At 38.3% G+C, this 12,715-nt stretch overlaps 1 protein-coding gene across 1 annotated transcript in view; it reads right to left on the bottom strand.

Moving 5' to 3' along the window:
* Nucleotides 1–12,715, bottom strand: part of STAT5B (signal transducer and activator of transcription 5B) — a 65,301-nt gene that overhangs the window by 38,207 nt on the left and 14,379 nt on the right. The gene's annotated exons all lie outside the window — the stretch shown is intronic.

A 12,715-nucleotide genomic window follows, 5' to 3' on the forward strand; every position in this document is an offset into this window, starting at 1 on the left:
TTGGTAATTTTTGAACTTGAGGGATGAATTTATGGATATTCATTATATACTATTCTCTTATTTTGTGTATGTTTGAAAATGTTCATACCAAAAAGTTCAAAGTACCAATAGGGCAAAAAATGGGTAAACCAGAACTTAGACCAGGTTGAATATTAGTGGTCTCAGGGGTAATGGAGTTTGAATTTAGAAGGCTTTATTGTGACTTCTGAAAGAAACATGGAAAATTGAAAGAAAAAAAAAAAGAATGGGAAAGTCATATTTCAAGACAAGAAATACTACATACTTAGGTTCATGTTTGGATGATTTTTCATCCACAATATGACTAAATGTCCCTGCAAACTTGTACCAATTATTAAACAGAATGGAATACACAGAAAACCACTCACAGCAGTGCAAGATTTTCTTTTCAAAAACTACATTTTTTTTTTTTTAACGTTTTATCCATTTTTGAGAGAGAGACAGAGCATGAACAGGGGAGGGGCAGAGAGAGAGGGAGACACAGAATCGGAAGCAGGCTCCAGGCTCTGAGCCATCAGGCCAGAGCCCGACGCGGGGCTCGAACCCACGGACCGCGAGATCGTGACCTGAGCCGAAGTCGGCCGCCCAACCGACTGAGCCACCCAGGCGCCCCACAAAAACTACACTTCTATTATCCCTAATGATGCACCTGAACACAACTGGCCTAGGTGAAGGCCCTTGATAGTTCAAAGGTAACAATTCAAGGCTATAGAAGATTATACTTACAAGATCAGATCCCGGAAGGCCTTGGCCATCAGTTCCTCACTGTGCTCCTAGGCCAACAGAACTGGGGGAAAGTCTTCCTATTATGTTGATATTGACTGACTTTGTGTCAAGAACCTACACCCAAAGCCTAAGCAAGGTTTGCACTCCCTCTGGGATTCTTCACTATCTCAGGAAGGTTGAACAGATCAGACCAGTTTCCAAGAACAGAAAAGAAGCACTGTAGGGAAATCTTGCTAAGGAAGCCCTGAGCTAATTCTCCCTCCCTACACCTTTTCTGCACATCAACACTAATGCTCACCTATCAACAGTATCTTTACTATCAACAGTAAACACTAGGAGAGAAACCAATAATATGTTGGAAAAGCACACCTATCCAGTGAACCCCAACTAAATGGAGAACACAGTATTCTGCCCTTTTTCCATGTAGCTGTATTCTTTGCATTTACCAATAATCATAATCAACTTCATTTTTGCTTACAGTTACTTAAATATAAATCATTTCAAAAAACAAAACAAAACAATGAACTTAAATATGCTTTGGTTTGGGGCGCCTGGGTGGCTTGGTCGGTTAAGCATCCGACTTCGGCTCAGGTCATGATCTCACGGTCCGTGAGTTCGAGCCCCGCGTCGGGCTCTGTGCTGACAGCTCAGAGCCTGGAGCCTGTTTCGGATTCTGTGTCTCCCTCTCTTTCTGCCCCTCCCCTGTTCATGCTCTGTCTCTCTCCGACTCAAAAATAAATAAACGTTAAAAAAAAATTAAATATGCTTTGGTTAAAATAAGGGAAGACTAAAATCTGCTCTTTAAGAGAGAAATGTCCCATCAGTTGGTTCCTTTGTTACTCACTGGCTGATAACCCATTTATGAAGCCCGACTGCAGATTTTGGAAAATGATGTCAGTATGTGGGGTAAAATGCTCACTGTGTTTAAATAAAACAAGTCCTGTAGGAAAGGTGGTCCCACAATGGATAGCAGGTATGTTAAGAAGCTAATTCTAATTCTGAGATAAAATGACATTTAAATAAAAGCTCACACTGGGGCACGTGGGTGGCTCAGTTGGCTAAGGGTCCGACTCTTGGTTTCAGCTCAGGCCATGATCTCAGAGTTTGTGTGTTTGAGCCCCACATCAGGCTCTGTGCTGACAGTGTGGGGCCTGCTTGGGATTCTCTTTTCCTCTCCCTCTCTCTGCCTTCCCCTGCTCAAGCTCTCTCTCTCAAAATAAATAAATAAACTGAAATAAGTAAGTATATAAATAAATGCTCACATCTCAGAAAATCAAAATGCGAAATGTTTGTTCTCTCAGGAAAAAAGGTTGTCTGGTATAAGAGGTAATACTGATATCAGAACGTTCAACACTAAGATGAATTAAAATTGTGCACCAAGTAATTGTCCACGTATACCACAGCATTAACATTGGGTCTCTGCAATACAATTACTTTTGCTAAAACAAACTACTTTTTCTGGAAAAGCATTCTCTCTCGCTACGTACTGAGGAGGATATTTCTACACAACTTAGCACCGTGAACTTGAGTGCACAGAACAGAGGCAGTGAAAGCATAACAGCTTATGCCCCAAGACATCAGCCAGGATAACGGCAGAACCCTCCTGTGCATATATGTTCTTTCACAGGCTGCACTGTTACAGGAAGAAGCAAAGAGCAGCGATTTCCTTCCAAAAGGTCAGCTGCCTCAGACAGACCAAACAGAAAGCAGTTAATTCTTGCCAACTTCCCCTCCTGCTTCTGCAGCTAGTACGCAAGAGCATTTGGTTTCCAGTAAAGCTCCAAAGAAAAACAAAGCAAATGTGACACCCAGAACTGAGGCAATGTAAAGTGTCTCACTTGACTAAATTAAAGACAATAAGATCACACAGAGCTACACTTTTTAAACGGCAATGGAACCGTTAAGAACTACCAGATTTAATGTGGACTTAGTATGAGGAAAAGAACAGACTTGGAACCATCCCAGATTTTATACCAATGCTCCAGAGTTCTCCACCTAAAAATAAAATAGTATTTTGGCTATAATAAATGTGACAACATATAAGCTCCCTAGTTGATTGATATAAAAATAAATCTTTAGCTTTCCTTTTCTCAAACTGAAGTCACATCAGTTGCCAAACATGCTAAGGCAATGGCCAGGTTCAATGCTGACAATCAGCAGAAGCGTATATATGATTATATAGTTTCTTAGATCAGACATGGGGGGAGAAAAGGCTATACGACTAATAACAAAAAGGGGAAGAGGACAGAAAATATGATTTTAAATCCTCTTTAGGTAGTAACCCCTAGCAGTTATGGAGTAAGACTGAATATTAATTCTGTAATTAATTACTGAATAATTAATATTAATGGAATAATAAGACTGAAGTCTTCCCACTCCCAAAGAAACAACACAGCATTCTCATGTAGGCTTCTTTAAATTAAGCAAGCATCCATACTTTCAATCTTCCTAAAGGCAACAAAATTAGACCCTTTTGAGAATAAAAGTGAAGGAGAAGGAAGGAAAAATGAAAACTTCTTTAAGTTTTCTCAACCAGATGGATTCCTGGCTTAACTACCTACGTACAGCCTAGAAGAAAATGTGACGGGTCTTCGCAAGGGCTCCTATAGCATGTCATAGGTCTCTATGTGGTTTCTACCTCGTTAGTTTCAGATTGTGGTGGCAACGGAGACAGGAGGCTTTTTCTGAGACAAAGTCTTGTTCTAAAGATTCTAGGCTTTGATGATGAAGAGAATGTAACCCACTCTTGACAATACCTCGCTTGAAACGAAGACAATTTGGGGTTTAAGAAAAAACTTATTAGTTTGTTACATACGCTATAACCTAACTGCAGTTAGGTTATAAAACTGTTTCATGTTGGAAACAAAAACTGTTTCATGTTGCAACCAAAATAAACTATTAAATTCCCAAGCCTTTCCTATACTTAATCATCAAAACTTAAATAATAACAAAGGGATTAGCTTGGGAAAGGAGAAAAAAGAGGGTCCAAGCCATAGAGTAATAAGAGTAACTAACAATAGTAACGGCTAACGTTCAAGGAGCTCTTACTACATTATGCACTGCTGTATGCATATCACATACTCATGACAAACATATGAGGCAGTATGATTAGTATCCCCCTCCTATAGATGAAACAGGCTCAAGAGGGAATTTGCCCAAAGTCCTGCGTCAAGCAAGTGAAGGTGCGGGGATTAGCACCTAGGCTGCCCACCTTCGGGGCTCATGCTCTCAATGGTCCACACCTAGCTCCTGACATGATACCTGTGGCCCAAGACTGCTTTATGATAAACACTACAAAATGAATTAACAAAAAGTACAACTCACAAGTAGATGTGAAAAATTATTTGACAATCCAAAAATGCTTTAGATGGGACTCCCCTTTCCTAAAGGTCAGAGAACATCGAGATGACAAACCTTCAAACAAATCAAAAGAAGCCATGTTAGGTGTTTGGGGGCTCATCTTCACCCCTCTAACTCAATCAGAAATCAGCTAAAAGCTTCAGATTGTAAAATGGAGTGGGAGGAGAATAACCAGAACTGTTCTGGAGGTGAGTAACTTTCCAAAAAGGCCAAAACCTAGATCCTGACCACCTGTGGTCAGAAATTAGCACTGTGACATTTCCTCTAAGCAGCAGAGTGGTTACATTTGTTACATTTGTTCCTGAATTCCTCAGTTGGGTTTCCCTTAGATACATCACCATCCATCATCAATATTTACCAGAGATCATCCTAAACTCAGGTTTTTCTGCTGGAAGAAAACATTTCTCATGAAAGGGACAATATCATTAATACAAATGAGACAACAACTAGTGAAATGTTCTAGGAGGTAAGACAGGATCTTAAAAGCTACCGAAGTCAGTTATCTTGGTAACTATTTACATTATATCAATAATTAAACATCGACTTACCTAACACTGATGCACACATGAAGTTACAAACAAGGTACAAATGATAAATTCCTGCAATAGTTGATACATGCTAGTATGACAAATATAGAAACAATTATGTGAGTGTGCACAGTGCACAATAAATATTAATTCAATGTTAGGAGATCATGTGCGTTCACTAAGCCACGCCATTAAGTAGTAGTTACTCTGATGTGAAAGACAACTTCTGAATTTAATAGTGCTGTGCAATAAATCAAGGGAAAATCTGGGACAAGGACACCTGACAATTCCATACTCTTATGAAAGGTGCCCCATACAGTCTTCAATAACTCTAGCTGAAAAAAGAATCAACATAATACTTGTATCCTATGCCTTTTATCATTTTGATCATCCTATTTTTAAAAAGAGGCGATGCTTTATCTCTCTAGAATTAGAATTTACCTTATACTCTGGACATAAGAACCAAGGCAACTTTGAGTTATGTGTTGTTCAACTACTAGACTATATGTTATCCCAGGGCAGGAACCATGTCTCATTCATTTTGATCTCCTCAATACAGTACATGGTACATAGTAATCAATAATTGCGTGTTAAATATAATTTTTGTAGAATTCTGTGTTACCAGAAAAACCCTAAATTGGGGGAAATGAATAGTAGGTCAGTTATTTCCTTCAGATGTTATTTTTAACACTGTGGAAGTCATTAACTTGAATCCTTATTACGGGAATAATGGGACTGAATCACACTTTATAGAAACTGTGATGGAGGTTTTGACTCATCATTGGTGCTAATCAAGGTAAATATAATCGCAATGTACCATTCCATAAATATCGTGACAAGTTTGTAAAATAGAGCCAACACCTCACTGCAGCAATTTCAAAGAGAATTACATGAAATATGATGGTGCTAATACTAAGCTGAAATTCCAAAGAAAGCTTCTCCTTTATGCAAACCAAACCATTTCTTTCCTTTAATTATGTGTCAAGAAAGAAGTTGAGGCACAACGTTTATCAACAATTCATTCCTTCGGTTACCATGCATACTACCAAAGACAATCCAGAAAGGTTTATTATTATGCCAAAACAAGATGATGAGGCTCTACATCCAGAATGTAGATTAACGTTAGAAGGATGACTCAGGACTAATGGCATCGGTCTGATAGACACTGAACCTATTTTTTAATCTCCTGAGAATTCTTCAGCTATAGGACCGAATGCCAACTCAGGAAGATATTTCTGTAAATACAGCCACCTTTGGCTACAGACTATTTTTTATTTAAGATATATTTCCATGGAGCAAAGTAAATTTAGTAAGTGAAAATATAGTCTTGAATTGCTATGGATGTCCCCTACCCCTGCCAAAAATGACAAGCTGCTTGCTCAAAAGCTGTCACTAATTAGCAGCTGCTGCTGTAAAGAAAACCAAAGTAAGGCCAATAAAAGCATATTGAACTGCAAGAGGGCCCTATGACAAGAAATAGGAAATGCAAAAATCTACTTATGACCAGTAAACTAGAAATACTGGCAATCTAAATTTGGGAGAAGTGGGGGCAGGGCAATAATGGCAACCTATAACCATTAATACTTCTTTAAATGTTTATTTATTTACGAGACACAGAGAGAGAGGGCACACAGAGGAAGGGCAGAGAGAGAGGGGGACAGAGGATCCAAAGTGGGCTTTGCACTGACAGCAGCGAACCCGATGCAGGGCTCGAACTCGTGAACTGTGAGATCATGACCTGAGCCAGAGTCGAATGCTCAACTGACTGGGCCACCCAGGGGCCTCTATATTCATTAATATTTAAACAAGAACTGGAATATTTCCCCAACATCCTGAAAGTCACAGAAATCCCAGAAGACAGTTATTGAATTCCATGACAAATATTTCCACCTTTCTAACAGGAACTAATCTTGGTTTTGGATAATTTCTCATTGTCAATACTTCTGTCTCTGGCATAGTAACACTTGCATTTGTAGATTAAAAAAAAAAAAAAGTTGAATTTAAAAAATACCTTCCAGGGGCACCTGGCTGGCTCAGTCAGTAGAGCATGCAACTCTTGATCGCAGGGTTGTGAGTTCAAGCCCCATGTTGGGTATAGAGATTACTTAAAAATAAAAATTTTAAAGTAAATAAATAATCAAAATGGCTTTCATATTCTAATGGCTTCGGCCCAAACTCCAAAGGTTATGAACCTAACTGGTGACCCTCTATTTTACAAGTCGAAAAAACGGAGTCAAGGATAGCAGAAAAGATCTGCCCAGAGTCAGTGAGCAAGGCATACAGTGGTAGAAAATCTCTTTACTGGCTCTATGTTCTATGTTCTGTTTAGGAGGCTCTAAAACAGTACATACATTAAGATTAAGATCCTACTTAAAATTTAAATTGCACAGGTTGCGGGGCGCCTGGTTGGCTCAGTCGGTTAAGCATCCAACTCTGGCTCAGGTCATGATCTCGCGGTTGGTGAGTTCAAGCCCCACATCGGGCTCTGTGCTGAGAGCTTGGAGCCTGAAGCCTGCTTCAGATTCTGTGTCTCCCCCTCCCATGCTCATGCTCTGTCTCTCTCTGTCTCTCAATAATAAATAAACATTAAAAATTTAAAAAATAAATAAAGAAATTGCACAGGTTGCTTTTCAAATCATTCTCCAAGGCTATCCCTCCTCTCTCTTTCTTTCTTTACCCATCAGACAAATATAAATATACTGGGAGCAGTATATTTCTCTTTTCTCTCAACACACCAGGTTCTGTCCTTTAAAAAACTTAGGGATATTTCCTCCTTCAGTTTAGTTCTCTTACTCTCTTTCTCCCTCTCCTTCCAGGTAGAATGATAGAAAGCCGTGGACTGTTTTATTTATATTTGGGCCATAGCATCTGCTTGTCTCTGCAGCAACTACTCAGGAAAATAATAATGAAAAAGAAAGAAGGAAGGAAGGAAGGAAGGAAGGAAGGGAGGAAGGAAGGCATGGAAAGGAAAGGGAGGGAAGGAACGAGAAGATATAATGAGAATAGAAAACAGAAAAGAAACAAGTTATGAACATATTTTTTTAATGAAGCAACAATTAAACCTCTCTCAGAGCTGCTGTCCCTTAGAGTTTGTCTTAATGTCGGTATAAACAATTACAACAATGTACCAGTAATTTTCCAGTTCATCATCAGGCTATAAGAAGAGAACACTTTGCTTTATGAAACATGAAGAAAGACTAATCTCTGCTATTACTGTCAGTGCAGGTTTATCAGCAAGCCCTGGAGGAGATAAGCCTACAGACATAAAGATTAGGAATCACATTTTCAAAGCTTTAATAACCCCCTAGTGGTATGCAACAAGCTGCTGAATTAAGTTGTCTGGATGCTTATTTTGTATGCATCACCGGCTAGGTCTAGGTACAAAGCAAAAACTAAAAACTCAGGGGAAAGACAAAAAAAAAAAAAAAAAAAGACACAAAGGGACAAATGTTACGTGATTCCACTTGTATGAGGTACCTAGAATAGTCAAACTTCTAAAGAAAGTATGTAGAATGGTGGATACTGGGGACTGCAGGAGAAGGGAATGGGGAGTTACTGTTTAATGGATACAGTTTCAGTTTGGGATGATGAAAAAGTTCTGGAGATAGACAGTGATAGGTGCATGACAATTGTTGCAAGACAATGTAAATGTACTTAATGGAACTGAACTAGTTAAACCGGTAAATGAAATCCAAAGGAAATATAGGGAATTGGTTTTCCCCTCTCTTGTTTTTCTTCCACAGTAAAAGGCATACACTTTCAGCCCTACTGAGGGCTGAAGCGGTCTCTGGATACACACGCTGTCCATTGAGATTAAAGGGGAATAAATGAAATGGAATTAAGGTCTCTTCAACACCAGCCAATGTTTTTGGCTGTCTACTGTATCTGTCTACTGTATCTGTCTACTGTAAACAAAAGTGGATCAAACCCCCTCACAGAAACAGTAAGTATTTATAAAGAGCACCTGTTAGATGCCAGGTTCTGTTCTAGGTACTGAGGATACAGCAGTGAAAAAAACAGACATGACTTTTATTAAACTTAGACTCTAGTATCAGATATTAAACACTTGAAAATTCAAATAAACACACACTATGCTATACTTCCTAATTTTGCCTTTTAATTTTCTTTCCTTTTTTTTTTTTTTTTTTTTTTTTTTTTTTTTTCCCGTTGGGTGTAAAGGATACCACCTGACTATTACAAAATCTTACAAGTAAACACTAAAAGTCTGTGTATTCAAACCAACATTTGGGGAAAAGTTTGAAAAGCACCTCAACAAAATCAGATGGAGGTTGAGGACTGGCTTTTGTGAAAGGCCTGGCAATGTGCAACCAATTTCTGATAAAACCAGGACATCTGTTCATCCCTGTTGAAAGCTGGTCATCTCTACGGAGCTATGTAGTACATGCAAAACAAATCAGGTCTAATAAAGGATTCCACAGTTAAGATCATTTCAGTGTGGTATTAGTCTAGCTTTTTTTCAAGATACTCAGTTTGATATAGAGGATAGCTTTCCTGCTTGATACAATCAAATCAAATCATTTATCTTTCAAAGATAATTTGCAGATTCCATCTCTACAAGGTACTAAAAATATAGGGCAGAGAGTTAAAAACTCAATAGGACTCAAGTTTCTACCTATCAATGCATAGCAGCACAAGATGGTAGGTGACTAGCAAACACTTCGTTTCTTCTTTTTCCCACGGAATAAAATATAGGTCACATTCTACTAAAATAACAAGTACCATTAGGGTGAAAACCTAGGTATAACAAAAATATTTTGAAATACTTGAAAATGCCCCACCTGTTTCTCAATTCAACACAACAATCTTTTGTGCAACATAATGAGTAGAATGAATTTTAAAACAAAAGAATCAGACTCCCTAAAGCATAACAATTTTTTAAAACTTTCATTTTTAAGGAAATATCTTAAATATCCTAAAATAGGCTGTCATACTTGGAAAAAAGGATTTTTTTCTTTATGGAAATAATCCTCAATTTTATTGAGGAATAATTTATATTCAGTAGACTTTATCAGGATGTCTAAAATATATATATTTAATATAACTAACGTATTTAGACACCAAACTAAAATAAAGGGGTTCCTAAGGCCTACCTAGTAGTAAGAGCTAGAATGTTTTATTGAACATTAAGAAGCCAACTAATATGGCTTTGAGGTCAGCCAATATTCAAAGCAACATAGAAGTTCCATCCATTTCTTCAAAGGTTCCTTCTACAATCAGAAATCTAAAAAGATCATTAAGATAAACTAAGTAGAAAAGACTGAAGAATGGAAGGAAGCAGGGCTTAGGCATTACTAGGTTCTAGAATCTCTCTATCAAGTCAGCCTTCTGAAGCTCTGTTTGTTCAGTCTTTCACACACAGTTGGAGTTATCATCTCATCTCCAGAGAACAAAAAATTACTCCCCTCCTTAGGTTATCTCCAAAGATTAAACTAATATTGGAGGAGAACTCTCTTTTGAAAGGAAAAAAATTTCACCTGTAACCAGAAGATCTCAAATTCCAAGCACCAACTTTATGTACACCATAAAAATGAATAGTAGCTAAGATCAAAAAATTTTCTTTTCTAGGAAAATTCAGTTTAAACAACAACAACAACAACAACAACAACACACACACACACACACACAGAAGGAAAACAAAATAACAAAAAACTCTACCTAAAAGTGATTTGATAGCTGAGTTACACCTACAACAGAATGAGCTGTTTTATGTTTTAGTTCCAGGGTTGTAGGGTCATAGAGGTGACGAGACAATTTAGGTCAACGCATCAAAGTTCAATACTCAGGCCCTTACACCTTTCTGTAATAAAAACAACAGGCAACTCCCAACATCTTCCCCATATCCTCTTCCCGATCACCTTACAAATGGACTCATGTTCCAAAACTCATTTGCACATGTGTTGTTTGGAACATGGAACATTTTCCCATAGGAACAAAGTTCTAGAGAGATGAAAAATACCTAGGTAAACCCCAAAACCTCAGTTGATCTACAATCTTAGAAAACTTAGTTACCCTTTATAATTTTGTTTCTGAAGGAAAAGATGTTAAAATTTCTAGTCAGGAATACCATTAAGTAACAAAATAATTCCTCTACCCCTGTCTATTCTCCAGACCAGCTACCACACAGCACAGACAAGTCTCCTGTTCTCAAAAAAAGAGGACTTCCAGGAGGTAGATAATGCTTCAACCATGCCTCAGGGTAGCAGTTTAACAAAAAGGAAGTGCATATGTGTACGTTTCTGTGTACTTTGGAGTGGGGGTCTGGTAGGAAGTTTTAGGAATACCATCTTCTTCAGGTAAGAATAGCTTCTGTTCCCAGAGGGCACGAGATCCTATTTGTTTTTGTTTTTTAGTTTTTTTAATGTTTATTTATTTTTGAGAGAGAGAGAGACAGAGCACGAGCGGGGGAGGGGCAGAGAGAGGGGGAGACACAGAATCCGAAGCAGGCTCCAGGATCCGAGCTGTCAGCGCACAGCCCGACGTGGGGTTTGAATTCACAAACTGTGAGATCATGACCTGAGCTGAAGTCAGATGCTTAACCGACTGTGCCATCCAGGTGCCCCAATTTCTTTTTTTTAACGTTTATTTATTTTTGAGAGAGAGAGAGTGTGCAAGTGGGGGAGGAGCAGAGAAAGAGGGGGACAGAGGATCCGAAGCGGGGTCTGCACTGACAGCAGAGGGCTGGTGTGGGGCTTGAATTCACAAACGGTGAGATCATGACCTGAGCTGAAGTCGTCAGACGCTTAACCATCTGAACCACCCAGGCGCCCCAGCAAACCTAAGCTTTTAAGTTAAATTTAAAAAATAAAGTTTTACTATACTTACTGAGATGTCAGAATCAAATTACACTATTTGAGTTGAGTGGACAAAGTATTGTTTTTAAAAAATTACCTTTCTGTTACCATCTCTGTAGGAAGATAGGTTTAAGACTAAATCTAGTGTTATCTTTAATGGAACTACTGGTGATTATCTACCATCTACTCAAAGAATGTGAAATTCACTTTGAGTCAGATTAAAAATCTGTCCTAATGCATATTTTAAAGGAAGTCCAGGGGCACCTGGGTGGCTCAGCTGGCTAAGCATCCGATTCTTGATTTTAGCTCAGGTCATGATCTCACGGTTCATGGGATAGAACCCCACGTTGGGCCTGCACCGACAGTGTGGAGCCTGCGTGGGAGTCTCTCTCTGCCCCTCCCCCGCATTCTCTCATTCTCTCTCTAAAAATAAATAAACATTAAAAAAAAAAAACCACTTAAAAAAAAAAAAGAACAAAGAAGTCCATGAAAATTCTCACCTGACTTCTCTGAAAAAAAATGTAATGATCCAAATAAAACGTCCAATAATTACAACAATGTGGTATATGCAGAGACAAACTGATCTCTGGAACAGGAGAGAGAAGCAATGGATCTGAACAGATATAAGAACTTAGAATATATGATAAGCATGTGCTTTATCAGTAGAGAAAGAAGGAGCTGATGGGAAATGGTGGATTTTTTTCTTTTGATAATTGGCCAGATATTTGGAACTGATTTAGGTTAAAATTGTTAATACATGTAAAACATTTAGCTCAGTGCTTGGCATATGGTGAGTGACCACTAAATATACTGTTTTCAGGAAAACAAAGCTACAATTCCCACCTCACTTCTTACAGAGAAATAGATTCCAGATGGATGGAGAAACTTTATGCAAAAAAAAACCAAAAACCAAACCCAGAACCACACAACATTCTAAAAGAAAATACAAATGAAAATTTTATAATCTCTCAGTAGAGATGGTTTTTCTAAGCATGTCTTAATAACCAGATCAGAGAAGAAAAAGCTGTTAGACAACATAAAAATTTAACATTTTGTACTGTAAAAAATACTATACAAAGTTGAAAGCCAAGAAGAGAAAAAACTGGGAGGAAATTATTTGTAATATGCAAGACAGAAAGATCTTTGGGAAAACTCAAACAGCTATATAGAAAAACAGGCTAATTGTATACAAGGGCAAATCACAGGGGCTCTTGGGTGGCTCAGTCTGTTAGGCATCTGACTCTTGGTTTTGGCTCAGGTAATGATCTCATG

Source organism: Panthera onca, chromosome E1 (genome assembly GCF_046562875.1).
Source record: "Panthera onca isolate mPanOnc1 chromosome E1, mPanOnc1 haplotype 2, whole genome shotgun sequence".
In the NCBI taxonomy this organism is placed as follows: domain Eukaryota; kingdom Metazoa; phylum Chordata; class Mammalia; order Carnivora; family Felidae; genus Panthera; species Panthera onca.